The sequence below is a fragment of the Helicoverpa zea genome, chromosome 25, assembly GCF_022581195.2.
Source record: "Helicoverpa zea isolate HzStark_Cry1AcR chromosome 25, ilHelZeax1.1, whole genome shotgun sequence".
In the NCBI taxonomy this organism is placed as follows: Eukaryota; Metazoa; Arthropoda; class Insecta; order Lepidoptera; family Noctuidae; genus Helicoverpa; species Helicoverpa zea.
The window spans coordinates 7,728,327-7,754,611 of record NC_061476.1 but is presented as its reverse complement, the minus strand read 5'-3'; the positions used below and the strand labels follow the sequence as shown (position 1 = coordinate 7,754,611).

Below are 26,285 nucleotides of genomic sequence, written 5' to 3'. Positions count from 1 at the left end.
GTTTTCTAGGCTGGCGTCCAATTATCGGGTGAAGCGAGACCGACTCACATCTGAGTCACTCATTTAACGAAACACGATCGAACGAATTAACACATATTAACTTGACGAGGAGTGAGAGACGGCCGCGCTCGACGCCATCACGTGGGACACTGAGTGTGTTCGTTCCACGTTCCTCTTTATAAACCATCGACAAGGGGTTGCGCGCGCACAGACAATAAAAACTAAATGCTAGCTAGCCCCATAAAGTGTCCTCATTAGAGTAAGGGCGCGTCGGCTATGTCCACAAGCCTTTATTGCAGGTGGACACCGCACCTCGTTCCACGATCATCTGTTTATTTTAAGGTCATTTCTTGGCTTTATCGCTTTTGTAACTTATTTGGGGAGGCTAAGGGTAGTTCGCCTGAGTAATAATGCGACAGATTGACCGATTATAGTGCGCAATACAGTTATATGGCCGGCGCGCCCCGTTAAACAAATGCCGAAGAAAATAGAGTAGATGTAGAATGTTTGTCGGTAAGGGTGCGGCCGGGCGGGGTTGCAATCGCGATACGGTCTGATTTATCAAGCTAGGTAGAAAATGGCCTGAAAAAAATTAGACCTCACAAATTGGAGTCGCCCCATTTTATTTTTATACCGCGTTTTTATCGCGGACGCGTCAATCTTTACCCCTTTTTAAATATTGGATGCGGCAAAGCTTTACGTAAATAGATTGGGCATTCGTTTTGGACGGGTTATTTTGCAATTTGTTATGTAAAGGTTTTATTGCATGCAGTGTTGTTTTAGTGTGTATGCTTAATTTAGTGGGTGATGCTGTGTAATTGTTTAGGACAACTTTCAGGATTAATATGTTTGTTGGTGGTTTTAATGGTCTGCTGTAAAAGTTAAATTATATGGGAACTTCTAATAACATTACTGAAAGTTGAGAATCACTATAGAATTCAAATGATCAACTTAAAAAATCGGTAAAAAAACTTTTAAGTTAAACGGTTTTATTTTATGTGCACTGAAAACTAGAAAATAAAAAAATATTTACTTATCTGTCAACCTACGTAGGTGGTCCCGGTCATATTAGACTAAAATAAAAACGTGGGGCCCATTAACTATTGCTGTAGTACTTTCTTCTAGAGGTATAATAGGTGTGGATTGCATCGACTTACTACATATAATAAGCGTAACTGGAGATTTTGACAATCAATAATCAGCCGTAGCGGCTTCACCAGCGAACGCCGAGCTCATGATCTACCAAAGTATAGGTAAAGATATGCTTTGCCATAGGTAGGATTTCAGAGGGCCCCACGTTTTTATTTTAGTCTAATATGACCGGGACCACCTACGTAGGTTGACAGATAAGTAAATATTTTTTTATTTTCTAGTTTTCAGTGCACATAAAATAAAACCGTTTAACTTAAAAGTTTTTTTACCGATTTTTTATTTTCTAGTTTTTAGTAGTGACCCAGGGAGGGGCCTGGGTCAGCAGCGGTAAGGGAGTGCCAGACTCTTACTGACTAAAAACAGTTATGTTTCGTCGTAGGCCTTGTATGTAGATACCAGGGCCACGGTAACTCTTTCGAACAATCCCGCAGCCCAGGCAGGCCTTGGCCCTGTTGGGCCCCGCTGGGGTTGCTGACAGTATTCTACTTGTGTAGCCCTTTCATTTGATACCCATATTGAGGGGGTTGTGGAAAAATATGTAATCCGCCATTTTGTGCCGGCGGCCATGTTGGATTTACAATGTTATTAATATTAGTATATTGTATTGTCATCGGAATTAAAGGTGTATACAAAATTTCAGATTAATCGGTTGACAGGAAGAGGGTGAAATTTGAATTACTAAATTTGACCCAAGAATAAATAAAACAAACGGGGTGAGCTAAATAAAACCGTTTAAAAATCGACTAATCCCTGGGCCATCCAACTTTTTGGAAATTCTGAAAATATTTACAAAAGTTTTACGGGTTAATTTTTTTGACAAAACTCATAATGATTATATAAAAACCCAAAATTCTGAATTGTCATTTTTAAATTTAGATTTTTGTACTGTAAAGTTTACACGTTCTGTGATTATTTTTACGAACCTCAAGTTAAAAATAGGTCGTTCAAAAACATGCTATCTTTGAAGCAAAAACTGAAGGAAATACGTAACATTCATTTATTCGTGAAATAAAGGATTTGTTTGGGAATAAAACTTTGACATCGAGGGTTTCCCTAAAACAGGGACCGAAAAAAGGTCACCCCGAGTTCCGGGAGTTACATCCTTGTTGCCAGTTCAAAAATTATATTTTTAACTCCAAGTTACAAATTATTTGCGTTTGTTGTTGATTGATTTTATTTATTTATTTTTCTTTTTAGGATTTTTCAATTTTTATATAGGTATCTAATCATTAAATAATTCTGTGTTTATTAATTCTTAATTTTAATATATTCTGTGTTGCATTTAATAATATAATTTGCAACCTTTTTTATAGCAGATAATAAAACAACATTTTTTTTTTTGCAGAGACAGTCTTTCTTTTGCATCAAAATAGACTCACTAGTTCCTATTAAAAAAAGTTCGTATGCGTTTGAGAGAACGGATTTCGATGAAAATTTTCAGTAAGTAACATTGTGACATATTTGTAGACTTTATCCGAACACGGAAAGAATTTCACTGAAAATACGCGTAAAACCGCAGGCTAACGCTAGTAAATAATATTACTAACTAAGTAACTTTATAAACATTGAGAGTTGCTACACAGATTTTCATTCAATTTGTACAAGGACAGGGAAATATAACAAAAATTGAATTAATTACGGTAAAACCTTCGCCGAATTTTTTGACACTTTTTTGTCCTCCAAGAGAATAACTTAAAAACCACTTTGCCGACTAAAGCTGGATAGATTAATTATTTTAATGGATTTTTTATTGGAATCGAATTATACCTATTTCTTGAGAAGTTATAATTTTTGACGTTTGAGCGCAAAAATCTCGGTGCAAAGGGTAAAAGTTTGAGAATATGTGTGTATCCTAATAAATTCTTTAAGCTTAAACGGCTAAACAGATTTTGAAGAAATTTTCCTGTAGGTAATATAGCCAAGTTTTTATCCAAACCTAACCTAAGGTTTCCTCGAAACCTCGAAAAACTAGTTATTAAACAGAGTCTAGTAGGCCACTCCAAAACTTATTCTTCTAACAAACATTATAAATACCAAACTTCAAACAAAAGAAACTATAGTATTGCCCCAATATATAACTATCAAAAGTTCCTAAGTCAGTTAAAAAGTATCATGTTTCAATGGCTACTGAATCGAACAATAATTTCATTCTCAGCGTGGAATCGAACCCTGGACCATGCGCCAGTAGTAAAACAATCAGCTCTTGTTAAAATAACTTTTGTTTGTGTTTGGTTCAAGTTACGAAAGGTAAGAGATTTTATTTGTGTCAAGAATGCATACTGTTCAAGTCTACTGTAACTCTTGTAAAATAATAACATGTTCTTATTCTAAGGAAATTAAGCAGCATTTTTTTTTTTAGTTAACTGTCTAGAAGAAAAGCATTCTATTTATTTGTGGACAGAAGATGGATTTTCAGAAAACTTCTCGATCGATTTTTTAGGTAATCTATTCTTATATGATAAAGAAGAAATCTTTTTTTTGGTTGTTTGTTTGTACCTTAAGGCTCCGATATACTAAACCCATTAAAAAAAAAATTCAGTGTTAGAAATTTTGCTAAGTAACATAGGCTTTATTTTATATCATTACGGGTCGGCTCACGGCTGAAACTACGGAAAAACAGCACCCACTAAATAATTTATAGTTTACTATCTGTAATTCTCTAAACCACAACTTCTACGAAACCCAAACAATTACAAAACAAAAACATTATTACAGCGTATCTACATACAAATCAATTTAACGTATTTAATATTCCATAACGTTACGTTTTCGCATTTAAAATACCCGGAGAAACGGGACATGTATTCAATTATGAATAAAACCCTATATTGATATTCTGTCATTTTCAATTTGTAACTTAATATTGGCATGATATTAAATTTCAGCTCATTATACGGCTAGGAAATTAAATTCACGCCTGTAATGGCTTAAAAGGGGTAAGCAGAAATGTCGTGATGGAAAATGTTAAGGTTATTCGTGAAGAAAATATGATTTTCAAGGAAGGATAGTTGGTTTGTCGATAAGAAGTATTTAGACCTACATATTTTGTTCCTGAAATCCCTGTCACTGTTGTCAAACAGCCAGATAAATTTGATGAAACATGTCTAAGAACAATCACTGGAAAACCAGCTTTCAACTAAAGAAAACGCATTCAAATCTGTTTATTTCTTTAAGAGCTACGGTGTCACAGACAGACACACAGACACCGACATACATATCGATGAAACTTATAGATACTTACCCCTTTTTACGCTATTCTCTCTGCAAGCGAGTAAAACTGCGAAAAACAGCTAGTATAATTATGAAAAAAAAAAACAAGCGAATTCAATAATATAATCAAAAACCTTTTCCTAAGTCGCAAGTCTGACAAATCCTATGCTGAAAATCGCATCAATATCAGCTAACCAAAACTAAAATAATCGCCCACAATACCACATACACATACGCCAAACTGCGAACCTCCCCTTTTCAAAGTCGGACAAACATTACAAATCGCTTTCGCCTAAGCTTTAACCCCGCTCAATATTAGGCGATGACTCACGCTAGTTATAAGTTTCCATTGTAGCACGTCAAACGGTACGTCACGCCTACAAATAGGATCGGAGTTATGAATTGGAAACTCACACAAGTTTGTAAAGCTTCTTGGATAGGAAATGTGGATTTATATTAAGAATCGCGTTTTGTTCCGTCGGGTAAAATGTTTTAAGTATTTAGTGTGTGGGTATTTTAAACCCTTTACGCAATAAGTTGGTGGTATATAGTAGACCTTGGATGCGGTTATTTTAGTTGAATGTGACAAGGTAAGAGATAGCTATAGAAAAAGTGGCTCAATGATTTTATAGTTAGAAAAAAAAATAACTAGGAAGGAAAACTTGAAAAATTCTACAAAACCACACAGCGTCCGTAAGAAACTAAAATTCCACACACGAATATAAAGTCTATAATTCTGTGTTTTTACAAAAATCCGCACAAACTTTCAGTTTTAAAACATAAATATGATGTGATATTTTATTTTAAAAGCTCTTTTCAAGTGAAGACACCTCTATAAGTTTTTTTTCGACCCCGGGAATAAATTATTTATTTCACTTTTTGATACGGAACCCCAAAACAACTTGCACTAGTCATCGATTTGAAACATCGGGATGTGTACTCTCAATTAACAGGCGTGCTCGTTAATCTATTAATTAATAAATTCCGCCCCTAACTGTTCTGTAACAGTTCGTTCATTTCCAATTGATGTTCATTCTTTGTGAATGGAGAAACATTGTTCGTCTGTTTTTTGTTTTTTTCTGTGGAAACTTGAAACGTGAATGGAAAAGTTCTCGTAAAAGGTAGGTCATCAATAAATGGTATAACTAAGAATGTAAGAAGTTTTCGAATAGGACTAGTACCTAGTTACTGAGATTAGCGCGAACTACAAGAACTCTTCAGCATTATCATATTAATGTACCTCTAGATGGAGCTTTTTAAATTATGTATATAAGTACCTAAGCTTCGCTTATAAATCACACCTTTTTTGCGAAAATCGCATGAAAGTCCATCAGTTTTTGAATTTAAGACAAACAGACAAAGAGACATAGATTACTGATAACAGCTCTGATAGCCTTTCAGGAACTTATCTGACAGATAAACTATAACGTTGATTTCACAGGATAGCAATATCTGGCAGATAGCATTAACTATCATATAAGTAATTAACTGACACGTTTAAATACATTATTTAATGATAATAAATTACAGCTTTTCTCAACACAGTTTATACAGAACCTAGCCCATGATAGCCCACAGCGGTGTTCGTGTTACTTAGACGATAAACTACCGTAATCAAAATAATTGCTCCCAGTACGGACCGGGCTAACATATGAAATATATGCCACATTTACTAGAAAAAGGTCTCTATTAAAGCACCGCATACTGCAAACTTTAAGTCGGCCGATAGTTTGTTTGGGCACATAAAGCAGTGTGAAGATGAATGGTAGTACTCATATTACAGAGATCAGGTATTTAGCCGGTATCAGACCGACTGAAAATTGGAATCAAGATATTCTTTTAATATAATATTTTTGCAAACTATTGGGTCAACTGTCGACTGTTTAGTCTGCAGTGTATGGGTATTCTTACTTATGGAGGAAAAAGGTGTCCATTAGATAAATAAATGGTAATATCATGGAGATGTTTTAATATTACTGTTATATAGTTTATCAGCATTTTAACGGCGGTTAGCTGAGCTGGGAACGATGGATTGGTGATATCAAACTGTATAACTATTTACACACGAATCTGCCTAACCTTTTCCCAACTATGTTGGGGTCGACTTCCAGTCTAGCTGGATGCAGCTGAGTACCATTGTTTTACATGGAGCGACTGCCTATCTGACCTCCTCAACCCAGTTTCCTGGACAACCCGATACTCCTTGGTTAGAATGTATTTCACGCTTCTGACTGCCCGTAACGACTGCCAAAGATGTTCAAATGACAACCGGGACCCACCAATTTATCATGCCTTCCGAAACACGGATGAACTCGTCATGATAAAATGGTCACCCATCCATGGACCGACTGTTGCTTAGCCTTATGATGTATCTTAACTTTATTTTATGCCTTAGCCACGAGCATTTCTATACTTTACAATATCTAATGGTATTTTAATTAGAAGTAAACTAAAAGCGATTCGGAGCCAAGTTTACGAAATATAAGTGCATAATGATTTCTTATCAAGATGTGCCTTAGGAAAGTGAAGGGAGTCGTGGATATAGGGATTGCTTAACTATTTACTAATACAGGGTTTGGTTACAAATTCACTTAAATTCACTTGTAAACAGTAAATCTAGATCTGTTTTGAATTTATGAAATATGTACTTCTTTTTTTTTCCGACGTTAAAAATCATCAAATGACCCCTCCCGCTGTGGGTTAGCAGCGGTGAGGGAGTGTCAGACTCTTACTGACTAAAAACCGTCGTGTTCCGTCATAGGCCTTTTATGTACCAGGGCCGCGGTATCTCTTTCGAACAACCCTCAGCCCCGGATGAAATATGTACTAGCTTCTACCAACGTCTCTTCAAAACATATTCGCGTACTTGTATTAAACTTATAGCTACTTCCTCGATAAATCGACTATCTACCAAAAATATATATTTTTTAATCGGAATAGTAATTTCTGAAATTAGCGCGTTTAAGAAGGAAAACTTTAAGAAAGCTTTAAGATTAAGCGATTTCCGGCTGCCAATTTCGTATTTTTTTTGTCTCTCTCCATTTTTTGTAAGGTTACCTACGTAATAGTAGGTGTACTTGTGTTTGTTAATATTTAAATCAAAAATATCATTAAAAATATTAACCTAAAAATACCCATTATGTAGTACCTACAATTCTCAAAGAAACTCATCAAACCTACCAGAATTTAAGAACGGTTGAAAAACCTTAACACGTTCACATCATTGATATTTAAATGTTCCGACATATGTATAGAAAATGTATAGAAAAGAGCTCTTCACGAATACGTGAGGAAACCTTTGAAAGAATATAAAAAAGGACTAAAGTGGGGTGTGAAAAAATGAACCTTCAAAAGTTTAATTAGGTAGGTGCTATACTTGTTGTTTGACAGCTAAAAGGAAAGAAGGAATTTGCAAAATGTGCGGCATTTTTGCTGAAACTATGAAAATTGTTTGAATCCTACTAATATTATAAACGCGAAAGTTTGTATGTATGGATGTATGGATGTTTGTTACTCTTTCACGCAAAAACTACTGAATGGATTTTAATGAAACTTTACAATAATATAGCTTATACATCAGAATAACACATAGGCTACAATTTGTAAACATATTGTTCGAAATACTAAACCTGCGCAGACGAAGTCGCGGGCACCAGCTAGTGGGAAATAAAAGTGACTTACATGTCTGTTTGTTGATGGACATGGGTAAGAGTGTCATGCCATTCTGTAGCTATTATGAAGTCACTTTAGGTACCTATATGCCATAAATGAGTACCATAGAAATATAAAAAAATCTACTGACTAAGCCTAATACTTTTTCACATGAACGTGCCATATTTTTTCCAAAATATAAAGGAGGATAGTGAATAAATTAGATACTAAGAAAGTTAGTTATTAAATAAGCCAACTAAGAAAAAAAGTACCTACAACTTTTTATGAAACAGTTGAAATAATTACGAAGCAACTGCTTTCAAAGCGAAATTATGAACTTAAGCTCTGTATCAGCCGTTTATAATTTCAGGATAAGCTTCTTTAGACTCAAAGTTGTATTTAAAAGACAATTTTTCTTTTTATTTGTATTTTGTGTTAGCTTCTACCAGTGGTTTTACTTACTGCGATACTTCGATAAAATAAGCCTATGTCACCCGGGGATAGGTAGTCTTGTTTCCCAACAGTGAAAGGTCAAACAAAAACAAAATCGGTTCTTTAGTTTCGGAGCCATGTGAAATGAGCCAATTCGCCTTGTGTAATCATGGTGAATAACGCTCATTGTTTCTCAGTGCAAGAAGAAACCAATACCCAATGAAAATCACAGTTTAGCCGCTGGGTCACCATGAGCCAAAAGTAAACGTTTATACCATTTGTTTGCCAATCCCCAAAGGATTCGTAGTGACCCTGACATTATGTCTTTCTATATTTTAAGAGTTCTTCTTACGTTTTTATGGTTCCGTACGCAGAGGGTAAAATGGGGCCCTATTACTAACACTTTGTTGTCCGTCTGTTCGTTGATACCCAGGCTCTATCTCATGAACTATAATCGTTAGACACTTGAAACTTTCACAGATGACGTATTTATTTTGTTGCTGTAACAACAAATACTGAAAACCAAAACAAAATTAACACTTTAAAGGCCAATTTTACACAGCAAACTATGCGAAATGTTACTCCTATTATAGAAAATGGTACGGAACCCTTTAAGCTCGGGTCGGACTCGCTTTTGGCTACTTTTTCTACAGGTCGTATTTTTAGATTAACTTCCTCGCGTGTGTCGAGGCGGTTATCCGAACCTTTGAGACTCTCGGGATATAGTTTTTGGTAACTTTTGATCCTCTGAAAGATAAACTCAAAAGGACAGTTTTGCCGATCTTTGAACACTGAACTTTATACATAGAAAAATGTAGCAACTGGTTTTTCATGAGAGTTTGTTTCATTGAGAAGAAATGTGGTTAAATTTACTACTTCGTACCTATAGATTACATTAACTTTCGCTCACGGTTTCATCACAAAGATCAAATCCTGTTCTTTCTGAGACAAGTGGATTCAAAGAAATAAACTTTACTGCTAAATAATAATACGTATTAGTATTATAGATACAACCATGGCATACCCCAAGATTATAAAGAAACCGTTTTTGGGATTAAACACGAACCTTAAAAATGTTATACAAAAAATACAAATACAAAATAAAAAAATAGTTTATTGTGTCAATAAGTAAGTGTTAGTTAGTACATGTTAACGTGTTTGGAGCCCCCATTTAATCAAACAATGCATGTATTAGGAGGCTCCGCTCTTTTTACATCATTGTCGTACACATAACACTAACACAGTTAATATTATAGTGTACTGAGACCTTAGGGTAAATATGCAATGTAAGTACATTTTTTTTTTTTTTTTATTTTAGTAGCAATGTAGATAATCTTAAGAATTTAAAATATATTTATAAAGTTGCAGTTTAATTTAATTTATTAACAGTAAATCCAAACATATTCTCAGTCAATGCTTGTGCTATGTATGTAATTATTTTTTAATTGTTATGTATTATTTTTTCATACTTATGTAATTTATAATAAATAATTTTGGCCTCAGTAATATTTAAACTACAAAACACTGCAATACTACCATTTGTTTTAATTCTACATAGAACCACTAGTTTTCATGAATTTTAAAGCATTATTTCACTAACAAAACAAAATATAATGCACACAAATAATTTGTAACATTCCTGTAACAATTGTTTACTGTTTCGCACCAGATGTTTCACTGTGTTGTTACATAAATGTTTATTTTAGCGGCTAAAACGGATTTTTTGAAACCCTTCAAAAATCAGGTCAGATGGAAATTTTGTTCTGTCTGTTTGATATGCGTAAAATTATGTATAATTTTTTTTGGACATAACAGAATCAAAACTTCTAAACCGATTTAAATGAAAGGTACATAGGTAGTCCACAGCCTGAGAAAGGACATAGGCTACTTCTTATGCAGGTGCAGAAAGTATTTCCCTCGAAACAGTGGTGGAATCATGGAGAACAGATAGTTTAATATAATATAAATAATACTATAGAGCCAAGTTCCCATGCACCACGCTATGGAGTTAAAAAGTGACCGTCTGATACAAACCCTAATTTTAAGCTCATTTGTATAATACCCACGTGAAACAACAACAAAGAATTCTTCTTTCTTATTATACCACAGTCCGATAGGAATGGAAATAGCTCCAAATTTGGTACAAATTATAAACTCCAAGCTATAATCATGTACCGTTATACTGACGCAACGAAGTATACAACAAAAGAGGATTTGCATATGTATCTGAGCGCATCTGGGCCGACTTGCACGTGTCCTTTCAAAACACCATTATGTACCCCATAAACACACAGACATGCGAAACTGAACCTTACAGTCATACACTTAAGATTTATTTACCATTTATCCGAACGCAAATCGAATTGCGTCGTAACAGAATTACTTTTGCCGTTCTTAAAATGATTTGCATTCGATATTGTGCCTTATGTGTTGGCAGTAAGGTTCGTGTAAGGTTTTTGGAGTGTGTATGGATTGGAGAAGTTGAAGAATGGGCTGTTTGTATTGAATGGAGTCTTTAAAGGTACAAAATGAGCATTATATAGATGTAGGCTCGAACGATGAACGAGACCGACAGATGAGTAACTTACGTATGTTTTACACGTCGCTGTACAGTTAAAACATTTTTACAATCTTTGTGCTACATTTTTACCCATGGTTTCACCAGCGACCCGGGGGAATTACTTCTTGAACGTGGATAAAAAGAAGCCTAGGTGTGTCCTTTCTTAGGTTCTAGTTTGAGTATCTGTGTAACTCATTTCAGAAGCCAGAAAGTCTGACAAACAGTCTTACCATAGAGTATCTTGTAATCCAGGTAACTGGCTTTTAACAGGGTTCAGGAGATGAAATTGGCTGACACGTGTAAAGCTGACCCCAACATAGTTAAGAAATAGCCAGGCAGATGATGATAACAAATCCTACTTTATTGGCTAAAAGATTTTTGGTTAATAAATCATTATCTACAGTAGCAACTAGCTATGAAAAAAATAATTATTAATAATATACATCTTTGATCTATTGATGAATCTTTATGCTGACGTAACATGACTTTACATTTTATTACAAGATATTATGGTATGTTTTCATATCTAAAACTTAGAAAAAAAATGCCTTTGATTATATAGATTCACTAATTAAATTAATAATCTTCCGTACAAACAAGATCATGCATTGTAAAATAATTTCTGTGCGCGATTAAATAAAAAAGTACTGAAAAGATTTTCGTGCGATTTTCCCCAATTAGTAAGCTTTTAATTTAAATTCATTAAAATATATATAATTAGCACTTGGTTGTTATCAAATTGAAATTGGAGTTATTAAAGTAGATCTGGACTTAGACGGTACATTATAATATCTACGCTAAAATGTCTGAGTGTGCAGAGTAGCTCACATTATAAATAAAATTACCAAAAACACATAGTTAACCATAAAAACGTCAAACAATAAATCAATTACACTACCTCAAGGTGGATGCGGCAAAATTGGAACAAACGCGAAATAAAAAGTAATTTACTTACAAATAAAAATTTTGCTCGCGCTTTTCGCTGATCCGAAAAATAAAGATTTCGTTATGATAAAAAAACAAATGGAATTTCTGGTTCCTACCTGTGAGAAACGTTGGTAGTAGGAAATTGGAGGAATGGGGAAAATATTTAATGAACGCTATTTGTTAAATACTGATACATTTTAAGCTACTTAAGAGTCGTTTCATTGTAATTTTTCTTAGTTTATTTTCCGCCACTTTTTCTAAATATAACAAGCAAAGTTTGAATAACATAAAGATTAGGTAAATTTAAAATTTTCCTTGTTTTTTATGAGGTAAAATCAAATGTTAACATCACTTAAGGTAAAGTTTCACGTTTCCTGTTAAAAGGAGAAAAAATCTATAAATAGTTTTCAAATCTATACAAATATTATAAACAGGATTTTTTAGTAATTTGTAATGGATAATAAAACACAAGAAATACTGGACTGGTTACAAAAATTCTTTCACCATCAGAAAGCTTCATTATCTGCGAGTAACATATTCAAAATTTTATACGGTACGAGCAGTAGTTATCACGGTGACACCGGAGGAAAACAGCAAGTTATTAATAAAACAAAAAGAACTATTACTAGCTACAATTTATTCAGTACAACCAACATTACTCATTCCTGAGCTAGTAACCGAATTTAATTGTTAATAACCACTACTCATAGACTAAACAATTGTCATAGCTAATATGAATCATAGTTAATTGAGGCCCACTATCAACGGTCACCACCATTTATTAACTAAACTTACGTAAGTATCTAAAATACTAAAAACGGCTACAAATGACTCCTAGAGTACCGACACTCTGCAAACTTTTAGTCGGCCGATAGTTTGTTTGGGCTCATAAATCAGTGTGAAGATGAATGGTAGTACGCACATTACCAAGATCAGGTATTAAGCCGGTATCAGACTGATTGAAAACTTTGATTGGAATCAAGATTTTCTTTAACCCGTTGCAGATATACGCGAGACACAATTGATTTTATATTGTTTTATTATTAGGGTCAACTGTCGGGCCGACTGTTTAGTTCATAGTATACTTTTAAAATCACAACAAAAAAGGTCACTTACTTAAATAATAATAAAGACACATTCATTATGTCAACCAACACGTGTTCTAAAATCCTAACAAAAGCCATAAGTCAAAAACCAGACAGAATTATTCTAACACCAGTCAAAAAAAGCTACATGTCAACATTGTCTCGAACAAACAAAGAAAAAATAAATCAGTTGTCGACCGGTGTAAGTTGAGCCACTTCTACTCTACGACTCGAAGAAGTCGCTTTAGAAATATTTTACACAAAGAAGCTTGAGAGACCAAGTTAGACTGGTCTTATGTGGCCTACATCTACCAAATTCTTTTACGGGCATAATAGTGATTACAAATTTAAATTTAGGCCTTATGACTGGACTATTAAGAATTTGAGTGCTTTAATTTTGACTTGAAAAGGCCTCTTCGTGACAAGGAAGAATCGTACTGATGTCATAATGATTTTTAATTGGTTGATCTAATGTTTGAAGGATCTTTTTGTCCTTTTAGAAGGACTGGTTATTTTGGCGTTTTAAATGATGTTTTGGCATTGTTTTTGGGGTAATAACACTTTGTTTAATTAAGTAATGTTAATGCTGATTTTGGCAGAAGAAAGTTAAGTGGCCGGAAACATTAATTATGACAATGAACTTAATAATTTTATTACAATCAGACCTTTACTTATTGGTTTTTTTTTTCAGTCAATTCTAAGATAGAATTGAATCTGAATATATGAAAATACTAGACTATGTTAAAAACGTAGGATTTTTTAAACAATACTTACTTAGTTGTTTTCTTTATAACAGAACATAGCGTGTATTAGCATCTTAAGTTAGCATCTCAAGAATCAAAACAATCATGTCTAAAAGGACATTCAACTCTCAGAAAGGTGCAACTGAAAAATTTTATATTCCACCAAAATGACACACAAACATACCTACATCCCTATTAATATTATAAATGCGAAAGTAACTCTGTCTGTCTGTCTGTTACGCTTTCACGTCTAAACCACTGAACTGATTTTAATAAAATTTGATACAGATATAGAGTTGACCTTGAGAAAGAACATAGGATAGTTTTTATCCCGTACTTTTGAAGAATTCTCTTGGAAACGCGATATAACCGAACTCCACGCGGGTGAAGCCGCGGGTGGAAGCTAGTACTTTATAAACAAGATAAGGGGATCAAACATAGCGCGTGATGTGACGCAGTAAATACCTGGTAGATTTATCTTCAGGATTAAAAGGATGAACTGTTACGACATTATCCTGGGTACACGAAGCCTTGGAGGCCGAAAACCGGGGTATAACATGATATTAACTAGTACAAGGAGTATGAAATAGACGAAGATACGATTGGTCAAAATAATATAGACGAGATTTTTTTTATGTGCAGATTTTTGTTAAACAAAAACAAATGAACCGATTTCGAAGTTTTATTATAAAATAGGTAAAATACCACAAGAAAATAGGGTTTTTTATCCTGATGCGGGAAGAAGCTCCTTCGAAACTAGAGTAAAACCGATGGGAATAGTCAACATGCAAAATGTATGTTGAAAATATCTTTGAAATTAATCTAGTAATGACGTTAGTTGGTTTTGAAGTCACATGACTAGTTAAACCTAACTTTAAAATAGTTTTAGAGCCTCTAATCTATTCAAATAATACGATCACAAAGCTTAGATTTCAGTCTGTCTAGTATCAGAAAGTTTAGTAATACGTTTAATTTAGTATTAAATAAAAGGTACTAAAATACGTCATCTGGGTACTATTATCAGACCTTGAAGGACTAGAATCTGTTTGTACTGGCTGATCTCATTATTTTTATAATGCTGTCATTGTTTAACTTTAATATCAGATTTACTACACTGAATCATAGAAGATGGCCTAAAACAGTTTTTGTCTGGAAATCAAAAGAGCGTTAAGAAATAATTTGTATAAAGTAGTTAATGATTCCGATTTATTTTGTCACTGTTTATATTAGATAATCTGTTAATGTGCAGTATATCAAAATAAATATTTCATTTTCCATGATTTAAACCCTTATTCCAAGTAAGTCGTCATCAGCCTTTTTATCCTCCCACTGCAGGCTAAAGGGTCTTCTCATTTAGAGAAGTCAGCAGCGTTAATCACAACACTAGTTTCAGACTTTAAATTCCAGGTGTCCTAATACCCTCAGTAGAGCCCACCGGGGCCAAAGCCTGCCGGGGCTGTGGCATTATTCGGAAGAGTTACCCCAGCTCTGGTACATAAATTGATTAAGAAGGAACATGGTGGGTGTTAGTCAGTAAGTCTGACACTCCCTCACACTGCACCCACAGCGAGAGAGGTCATTTGATGATTTCCCACCAAAAAAAAGTGTTTCGTAAGTATATTTAGTATTTTGTACTTCATAGATTGTTGTGTTCATACTCAAACGTTTAAAATATATATAGAGCAGGATATTTCACGAGTGTAATAAATTAGAAAGTATAGCAGAACTTGGCTTACTGTAACAAAGATCTGGAGGTCAATTCTGATCAAGATTTCGTGAAGCTAGATCCGGTAACTGACGTCTTGTGAACGATAAAGTTCCTGCCGTGAATTCTTTGGTTATCTACATAACTGTGAAATGTTATTGAAAGTTTGTTAGTTATATTACAGCCTTACTTATAAACGTGAATCCAATATAAGTAATACTTAAGGGCTGTTTAAGAAAATTCTTACTTATAATCGTTGCTTAAGCATGTCTTAACTAACATTTAAACACTACTTAAGACTTTAAGTAGTGATTAGTTAAAATGTTGCTTAGAAGGTGATTAGAAATTGTATAAGTAGGTACTTAAGGCTGTTAGTCTTTTGCCTTGAGCATACATTAATACAGTGATATTACATGAACATATATAAAAAAAAATACACAAAGACCTCGCCGAATTGGGAACCTCCTGCTTTTTGGGAAGTCAGTTAAAAAAAGGTTTTTGTAAAAATACTTATAGCTTTTTTATTATATACTGTAAAATATTGGGTGATTATTACACTGTGTTTAATTTGTAAGTTTTTGGTTCCTTATTTTATTGTTATATTACATAGGAGAATAGTCTTTACTGGTTTTCAACTAGGTAAATATTGTGATTTTTGCCATAAATATCGAACGAGACATTAAAGCATAAATATCTAAAGAAACAATAATCTTTTAAAAAAGATCCTGTCTTACAATAAAACCTTAATATAAGCAGATTACCAGAATTAAGTCTGAAGATAAAGCTTCGAAATTGTATTACATTTCAATACAAAATAACGATATCATTATGAAGTCGATTTATTTAATTTGGTAATACTTACGTTTGGTATTTCCAGAGTTTTCTTTTTAGAAACCTGAAACAATTAAAATACATCGTTAGTAAGTAGAAATTGTTTTTTTTTACTCATCTAAGATTCTTACTGCATATTTATTTTTGATCGCTTGAAATATTTGCTTTATTTATTTTTAGATAAATTCTGACATTCAGTATAGTTACATAATATAAAATATCTTCTAATAAGTCATCTATATTAATACAATAAAAAAGGATTTTTTTTTTGTTTGTTTGTACCCAAAGACTCCGAAACTACTGAAACGATTTGAAAAATTCTTTCACTGTTGTAAAGCTTCACTTTTCCCGAGTGTCATCGACTTTATTTTATCTTGGTAAGGGCAGTAGTGCCCATGGGACGCGGGTGAAACCGCGAGAAAACTACTAGAAATATAACTCATAATGAAGACCTCTGTTTGAAATCTCAAAAAAATACCGAACACATTTTCATGTGGTTTTCTAAAATAGATTTATGAGCTTTATAGGTAACTAGCCGTTTTCCCGCGGTTTCACCCGCGTCCTGTGGGAGCTACTGCCCGCACCGGGATAAAATATAGCCTATGTTACTTGCAGATAATATAGCTTTCTAATGGTGAAAGAATATTTGAAATCGGTCCAGTAGTTTTTGAGTTTATCCATTACAACCAAACAAACAAACAAAGTTTTCCTCTTTATAATATTAGTATAGATAAGGCTAGAATTTTATAGTCACAAAGCTATTGTCAAATTCCATATAATACAATATAATTGTTCCACGTTTGAAATTGCTTGCGTCTGCGCAAAAGGCCATCGTCCAATCATTGAACGTCAATTGAATCGACCAATTAACTCCGTTTAATATTTCTAAAGAGTTTCTATCATAAGCTTCGGAATAATATCACATTACGGTTAAAAGTAATTTTCTATTGTTTAATGTATAATAATGGCGTCCACGGCCGATTTCGGCCACGGCGGCTGTTCTCATTTAAGGAGATCAGCCTGCTGCTCAGGACATATTATATTGCATGAGCATTTGCGCAGACACAGGTGCACTCCCTATTCCTTCACTCTCAAAATGTTTAATGTATAGAAAAGTTGCTTTAAAAAGACCGCAGACTTTTTAGTCGGCCGACAGTTAGATCGGGCGCTTAATAAGTATAGAAATTAATGGTAGTATACATGTAGCAATGATCAGGTATATAGCTGTATCAGACCGACTGAAAACTCTGATTGGAATGAAATTTTCTTTTAAAATATATTCCCAACCATGGGGCTAACTGTCAGCCGACTGTTTATTCTACAGTGTGCTCTTATATAAACTCACATTATGATATTTATTCATACTTAAAGGTATTTGATATAAAATAGCTATCCATTTCTACCATTAATACTTGTATTATAGTTCGGCCATTCAGAGAATGCGTTCCTGACACGTCGCGATTGAACTGACGACGTAACTTTGCAATGGCGTTGCAGTTACGATAAAAATATTTTTGCTGGTTGTTTACCGTTTTAACAATTGAGGAGCATTAAAACAACATTATTATATCAATAATCAATGAATGTTATTACGTCGTCAGTTCAATCGCGACGTGTCAGGAACGCATTCTCTGAATGGCCGAACTATAAGTGTAAGTCTGTTGGCACAAAAATTGCCAAGAGACTTCAAAAAGCCAATACTAAGCAAGTCTAAAGCCAAATTTCAGCAAACACTGAAAAATCGCACAGATTACTCCACTCGGCACGTAGATATATAAATCTGGATAAAACTGGTTCGACCACGGAGTAAGGAAAGATGACCGGAGATGCCGTAATGCAGGTAGGTCAGGCGCTTTCTTTTAGGTCAAATAAGTACGGTCATCATCATCATCATCATCATCATCATCATCATCACGATTTTTGGTATTACAAAAAAAAAATCGGGTCTAAAAGAGGCTTATAAAGGCGGAGATAGTAACGTTCCTCGTCCTACACCCGCATTTTGGCTACTTTCTTAGGAAATTCTCCGTTATGGCACCTCCACTAGTCATTTTGTTCTCCATGGATTCGATCCAGTTTGCGCCGGTATGAACTAGAATCGTTAAAACGCTTCTATCGGGCCGACTTATTTATTTAGCCTTTATTGGAATCCGCGCGTCAACGGTTTGGTAAATAAAGTTTTTTATTCATTAAAGTGGTAGGGAAATAAATGGAATATGAGAGGGGAGTTTTAACGAGAGAGGATTTAATTGAATTAGGAGTAAATTGATTTAATTGAGATGTGGGTTGGTGTTTGGTGCATGTATAATCTCTAACAAAGTAAGTATTGTTATATGGGTTTATACGTAAGTTACTCTTGCACAAAGGAAGATAAAATACTTACTTATATTATAAATGTGAGAGTAAATCTGTTTATCTGTCCGTGTCGTTTTCATGCTAAAACTAACGACTAATACGGTACACAGCTAATATAAGTAGAGCGTAAAAAGGAGTGGAATTTATTTTTATATGAGAACTATTTCTCTAGTTCTCTCGGGACGAGTGTAGTGTTTTAAGAAGACCTAGAAGGGTGGATGCCGTTCTAGTCCCTAAGTTCTTTAAGTATACGGAGCAAAATCGCGAGAAACAGATAGATCATAATACACCATTTGCATAAGTTATCCATCATTTTTTCTTCCAGTATGTACCCATAGAAAATTTGCCAAAGAGGGACTAACTAGAATGCATATCATTAGTACAATTGCACAACTTTAGATAGTTGTCCACCATCATCCCACCCGTGGGAAACTTACCCAACATTGTGTAATGATGAGCCTCACACCATGAATGAACTCTTCATTAACGATAACGAATGACGCATATATGTGTGTGTGAAATGTGTGAGTGTGTGTGTGTGTCTCCGCGTGATATATGACATTTTGTATTGTATTTAATAGTACTTTGTTTCTATGGCGCGTGTGTATACAATTATAATTAATGATACAGGGCCTCTTGGTTTGAAATAAATATGCCTGTATACACCAAGTGCAATTGGGTTGCCCCAGTAAGTGATTTGAAGAGGTCAGATAGGCAGTCTAAGCTGCATCCGGTTATCATGAAATCCGGTTAGCTTGGAAGCCGACCCCAACATAGTTGGAAAAAGGCTATGCAGATGATGATGATGAAAAACATAACTAGATTGCACTACTATCCTAATAAGTAGGCAAATGTTTAGTAAACTGTGCCTAAAATGATATAGGAAGAAGTTACCCGAGACGCGGAAAAAAAAAGGGAAGGAGCAGCTAGTTGTTAAAATTTTGATACAATGGTTAGCTAGTAAAATTTTCTTTTCATATTTTTATAGTAACACCATTAATTTTACACAAACCATTTTAATATTCGTACGTAAGTAGTGAGTCAACTAAAAATACTTAAGTACGGAAATGGAAGCATCCGCGGTATTTTAGTAAGTACATTCCTACTTTCAAAAACTATTTTTACGCGACAGTAAATATATTTAGCTTTTCACCGAATTTAGTACGTGAGTCATTTCGAGTGTTATTTTAGGAATTTTCTGTTGAGGAAAATGTGAAAATATATGTTTTTCGCGATGTATTACATTGGTAAAACAAAGCTTTTTAAATACGTACTCGTATTAAATATTTATTGTGTGTGCTATGTACTTATTATAAAGTTATTTTGTTTGTTGAACGTGCTCAAATCAAATCAAATGGTTTATTTGGTTATGGTGCTAATCGGGAAATACTTACTGGTCAAAAATCTTTTAATATTTGATAGCTACTTTTATCTGTGTGTACGACAATATATTTCGTAGCTTTCTTAGTACCCACAGAGAGACCTATTCCATTTTCAGTGTCTTATTATATTCACCTAACATATTCAAAAAGTATTGAATAGATATACATGGGGTTTTCAAAAATAGGCATATAGAGATATGATGAAGGTATAGCTATTTACTACACCTAAGTAGGAAACTGACACTATAGTAACAAACTTCATCATCATCATCATCATCATCATCAGCCTATCGCAGTCCACTGCTGGACATAGGCCTCTCATAGTAACAAACTTAATTGATACTTAGTATATACTAATAATTCAGATTTTCCTGTTCTACACTATCCATGTAAAATACAATACGTTAAACCTCTTTATCTAAATGAAAGTGTTGGTTTTTGTGGCGTATCATAGACAAACAAAGTTATCTGGGCGCTCGCCGCTCAAACAACTAATTACGTTCTATACAACTGTTAGTTGCTGAAATTAAGGCCAGTCGTTTGAGGAATTCTGTGAAAAATGTATGTAATACTATGCTTTTAGTCTGGAAATTTTAGACTTATTTATTAATACACATTTGTAAAAATAACTCTGTTGCGGTTTCAGGGCCAAACTACTGAACCGATCAAACACACAAAGTCTAGAACCTGAGAATATACATAGTCTGCTTTTTATCCCACTGCGGGAGGGAGTTCCCTCCAGATGTGGGGAACAGTCAATAGACCTATTTATTAAAAAAAACAATCAGTCAGGTACAATCTTCGTCATCATTATCATTTCATCCATTACTTTTCTAAAGTTGAAAAGTCCTTATAAACTTAAGCCTCACAAATCTATTGCATTGTATAGTAAAATTAATATGTACTAATTAAAACTATTTTAATTACGTAACTTATTACCTACAGGAAATGAACCTGCTTTTTATTTTTACATTACAGAACTGATAACCTCGACGAACGATAGTGGGTTCTAAACAAAATGGTTGGCATAGAAACAAATAAATAATACATTAATTAGTTTTCATTCATTATGTCGGTAGTTTTAAGGGCCTATAATTAGATCGGTTCTGAGAAATTATAAGAAAGAAGTTTTATCTGCGAGTTTTTCAGGAACAGTGTAGATATTTCCGTTAGTCTGAAAAATAATTAGTTTTGTTAAAATAAGTCGGTTATAATACTCGTGGCGTTAAATGAAGGGCAAAAAAACTCGGTTGGTCGACAGATGCCTGGTAGAATGACGAGTTCCTCCATGTTTCGGAAGGCACCTTGAGTTACTGGTTGTTATTTCATGACTCCCAATTTAAGTTATTTCATTTGCATAGACTCCCAATAGGACCCGCCAGGGCCAAAGCCTGAGGGGGCTGCGGGATTAATCGAAAGAATAACCACGACCCTGGTACATAAAGGGGTTTAGCGCACGCTGCACCCACAGTGGGAAGGGGCCATTTGATGATTTCCTACAAATAAAAAAACGGTCTAGCAAAGAAATTGAACTATCATATTAACCTCTCAAAACAGCTGATAACTTCGCAAGTGGTTTGTACGAAAGTGCCAACAAATTCCTTTCCTACAAGTATGCAACAAATCAATACATTGTCACTACATACGTAGGTGTAGTATTTTATGTTTGTACAGCAATCACTCGCCTTTTACAGGCGACCGTATAAAATTACAGCCTTTTGTTGTGACTATGGTTTTAGGTCTTTTGGGGATTTTTGACATCTAAATAGAAGTAGTCGACAATGCAGCTAGCCTTTTGGGCTCAATCCCCGCTCATAGCAGTTACAACTATCTTAAAAATAATGATCCGGATGAATAAGTTTTTGATGCATAGTAATTTGTCTATTTTTATATTGCTTCTTCTTATATATCTGGTCCCCCAATACATGCTTTTTATTTATTAAGCAAAGAGATATACTTAGTAAAAGAAGTAAGTCATCACCCGTGACCACGGTCGGTGCAATTCGGCTGAAACGTCGAGAAAAGAAAAAGGTAATATAGTGTTTTAATCCCCGATTCTTTAGAAATAAGTAATTTAGGTTTTATTTACCGTAAACTTACTCAAAAATAGCCGTAGAAGTAACAAAAATAAAACAGAAACTCTCTTTTGCAATCAATCAACTAAAAACAACAACTCCACCACATCAATTACCACCACACAACAAGGCTTCCCAATCAGGACAGTCTCAACTCGTCACGTCACTATTGTCACCCCGGCATTGCGTCAACGCATGAAGTGTCTGGCTTAGGGGGCCTGTGATTATCAGCTGAGTGATAAGGCCCCCTCCCCCCAACTCCCCCTCTGTATTGAGCGAGCCCGTATAAGTGCATGATTAGGTGCGCCGTCATTAAGTAGTTCAGTTTTTTTTTGAGTCTGTTTGTCTGTATTTTTTGGGGTGACTTTATGAAAGAAGTAGGTATGGTATTTTACTGGGTTATTTATTTTCTAATATTTGTTTCTTCGTCCGCCTGTCAACTCTTCCTATGTGTTTGCGCCGGGAAAGAAGAAATGGTGTAGATGGAATAAAATTCGAATATTTCTTTCTAATGACATCAAAACTTTTATAAAAATAAACATATGGCATTAAATAGGTGTGGTATAAATATGATTTCATCTATGATGAAAAATTGGCAATGAACGGCATTTTCCTTCCGTCTATTTTTTGAAATTTGTACAACGATTAGTACAACAGCCAAAAATAATCAAGCTGCTAAATCAACAATTATTCGTGGAATTTCTTAATTTTTAGAACCTACATACGATAAATCGTTTTTTGCAAAATGTTCACGAGCTGACCTTCAAACCCAGTGAGAAATCACAAACGCAAATTCCAAAGTTAAACCGGTTTTTTGAATTTGAACCTTGTGAGTTAAGAGTCTGGTTAACTTAACCTATAGACTGGTATATGTCTAACTGTTAGTAGAATTTCATCAGTTTTGAGATGAGTGGCAACGAATGGGATCGAATTGAGAACCTCCTTCTTTTTGAGAAGTTGGTTAAAACAGAAATATTAGCACTTTATTATTTATGATTTGTATTATTTATTGTCTTTTTTTTCTATTTTGATTTGTGTGTTTGAAATTCCCTTACGAATAGAATTCTATTTTTATTTATTGTTGAAGTATAATTTAATCATACTGTCAGTACTCGAGGCTACAGGACCTCAGACGTGGGTTTACTGTTTGGCTAAGATGATACTAAATACCAAGTCAACCTTGACAACCTTGTTTTTGACTTCTCGCTGTCCTTCGAAACACCAGTCAATTGTCAAAACTCTTCAAATCGATTCAAACACCACACAACAATCGCTACAACCCGTCTATTCCATTCGATTATTCGTATCAATATGTACGGCCCGTCGTACGGAACCCGCCGCTGAGCAGATGTGCAAGATAAACAGGACACGCGCGCGCTGACTCACGCCTGCGCCCGCGCAAGTACACTCGGTTGCACAAGTGTTGTGTAATATGTGATGGTATATTTTTTAATGGTGGTTGTGTCCTTTTAGTTTTTTTTTTTTTTTTAATTTAGGGTATTGTATGAGTGTTTAATTGGGTACCTACCTAATTACAATCTTCTCTTTTATAATCTTGCCTAGTAAATGAAATATTGTAAAAAAAACCGGCCAAGTGCGAGTCTGAGGGTTCCGTACCATTATTTATAAAATAAACGAAGAAATTACGTTTATTGTACGGGAGCCCCACAAAATATTTATTTATTACAGGGTTTACCAACAGCTTCTGTGTAGATAAAGCTTAGGGTACAATTTTTGTTATTACTAGGACTTACACAGTCGCCAATTCTAGGTTAACCAACATACGCTAAATAATGATAGAATTTAAACTAGAAAATTATACAAAACAAAAAACACTTCTTATTAAAATTAAAATTAAAGTAAAACTAAACTTGTTGCAATAAATAACACATAAACTTATGAGAACAATAACAACTGTCTTAGAAATACTTACAACTTATAAAACTATATTTTGTGAGAACATCATGAGATCAAAACTTAGGGTAACTAAGAATGTAAAAAAAAAAATTAAAATAGAGCAATAGTATAACATAAAAACAACATTTTACGTAACATTTTATCGATGTTGCAATTTTTGGGATTCCAATTTAAATCTAGTTTACATCGTATTTGTTGTTAAAGCGGCAACAGAAATACATCATCTGTGAAAATGTGTACTCTTTAACTATCACGGTTCATGAGATACAGCCTGGTGACAGACGGACGGACGGACGGTCAGAGGAGCGAAAACAATAGGGTCCCGTTTTACCCTTAGGGTACGGAACCCTAAAAAATAAGACAAAATAAAACATCTAGAGTATTTATCTTATACTGGCCTTCTATCACACAAATAAGGGATGTATAAAATATATCTTTAAATAGCCTCTACCCGCGGTGACAAAAACTTAAACTTTCAGCTTAAGCGGTTCAACCATTCTTAAGAGTAATAAAATGTGTAACTATCACGACTTTCTTTTAAATATATAGATATAGATGTATTAAATTAATGATTAGCGATGTTTCAAAACAGATGCAACGATGCCAATTTATTTCACAAGCGGTGGCGCCGAAAGCCACATGGCGCAGCAAGGTGCAAAACTTTCAACCCTCTCGGTTTAACCGACTTACCCGATTAACCGAACCATTTCTGAAAAATAAATACGCAATAGCAGATGTAGGATTATCGGTTAAATTAATTAATTTAAATGGTGCAACGGTTGGTTAAACGATTGAACTGTAACTATTGTTTTTGTTAATTATTTTGTAGTTTATGAGAAGATAGAGCTATATTAACTTCTTCAAGAATTTGCAGTTGTCAATGACCTAAGAATATATGTTCTATACAAAAAAAAAAATACTCAAATAGTTCGTATACAGTAGCTGTGAAAAAAAAACTCAAATAATTCGTTTAGGTACAGTAGCTGTGTTTAGACTCTAGTTTTAGCCAAAAAATTAAGCTACCTTACTGATAAAATTTCACATTTATGATCGTTAATAAATATTCACCTGAATCCATCCTCCTCAGTAATATTTCATAGGTTAACAAGACATAATAAAATTCCATCCTAAACCTACCCGCAAACTGTAGACTAAACAGTCGGCTGACAGTTACAAAATTGAAAAGGATTGAAAAAACCCTGAATTCAATCAAAGTTTGATTTGATAGCAGTCAAATACCTGATCGTTGTTATGTGGGTAACTGGGTTGAGGAGGTCATATAGGCAGTCGCTCCTTGTAAAACACTGGTACTCATCTGAATCAGGTGATACTGGAAGCCGACGCCAGCATAGTTGGGAAAAGGCTCGGGAGATCATGATGTTATGCGCGCACTCCCTACATCTTCATACTTTTCAAGCGCCCGATCAAACTATCAGCCGACTAAAAGTCTCCAGTGTGAGGCTACTCTAACTGAAATATTATCCTCCCCATAAATCAATAAAGCGACCGACAATCCAAATAAATTGTCCCTGTTCCATTAAACGAAGTCAAACACCAAATCAAAAGTTATATCGAAACTTTTTCGAAGCAAACCTTGAAATAAACTGCCTTTGTCTCTACAATATAGACTGCGGTTATAAATCTTCGTTAAATCATGGTTTTATGGTTAACCTACTGTTAATTACTGACCCACTTTAGCCATGAATATAGAATACATTTTCGTTTGTTTTTTGTTTTCCTTCCTTTGTGTCTGTCATAGTTTGTATGTATGTCTAAGTATATCTTGGACACCAATGACCGTGTTTCGGAAGGCACGATAAACTGTAGGTCCTGACTGCCATTGAGCATCTTTGACAATCGTTACGGGTAGTCAGAAGCCAGTAAGTTTGACAACCAGTCTTACCTGGGGATATTGGGTTGCCCGGGTAACCGGGTTGAGAAGGTCAGATAGGCAGTCGCTCCTTGTAAAACACTGGTATTCAGCTGCATCTGGTCAGACTGGACGCCGACCCCAACATAGTTGGGAAAAGGCTCGGCAGATGATGTCTTCGAGGTAGTTTCTTTGTTGTCTAGAATTGTGGCAATAGGTGCCGCATTAATTTCTTTTGTTTTAACATTGTCTTCTTGATTTGACGTTTATTGATGAATGGGGATATCTCCTTTATGAGTTTTATTCAGTGCGTCAGTTAGCGAAATATTGGGATAAGAATTTATTATCTTTATTGAGGTGACTGCTATGTAAGGTTGAACCACGACGCTG

The 26,285-nt window shown here is 34.5% G+C and overlaps 1 long non-coding RNA gene across 1 annotated transcript in view; it reads right to left on the bottom strand.

Annotated features, from left to right (window-relative positions):
- Positions 1-26,285, bottom strand: part of LOC124642649 — a 45,821-nt gene that overhangs the window by 12,432 nt on the left and 7,104 nt on the right. The window contains exon 2 of the long non-coding RNA XR_006985799.1: positions 16,328-16,360. This is a non-coding gene — a long non-coding RNA (uncharacterized LOC124642649). The remainder of the gene's footprint in view (positions 1-16,327; positions 16,361-26,285) is intronic.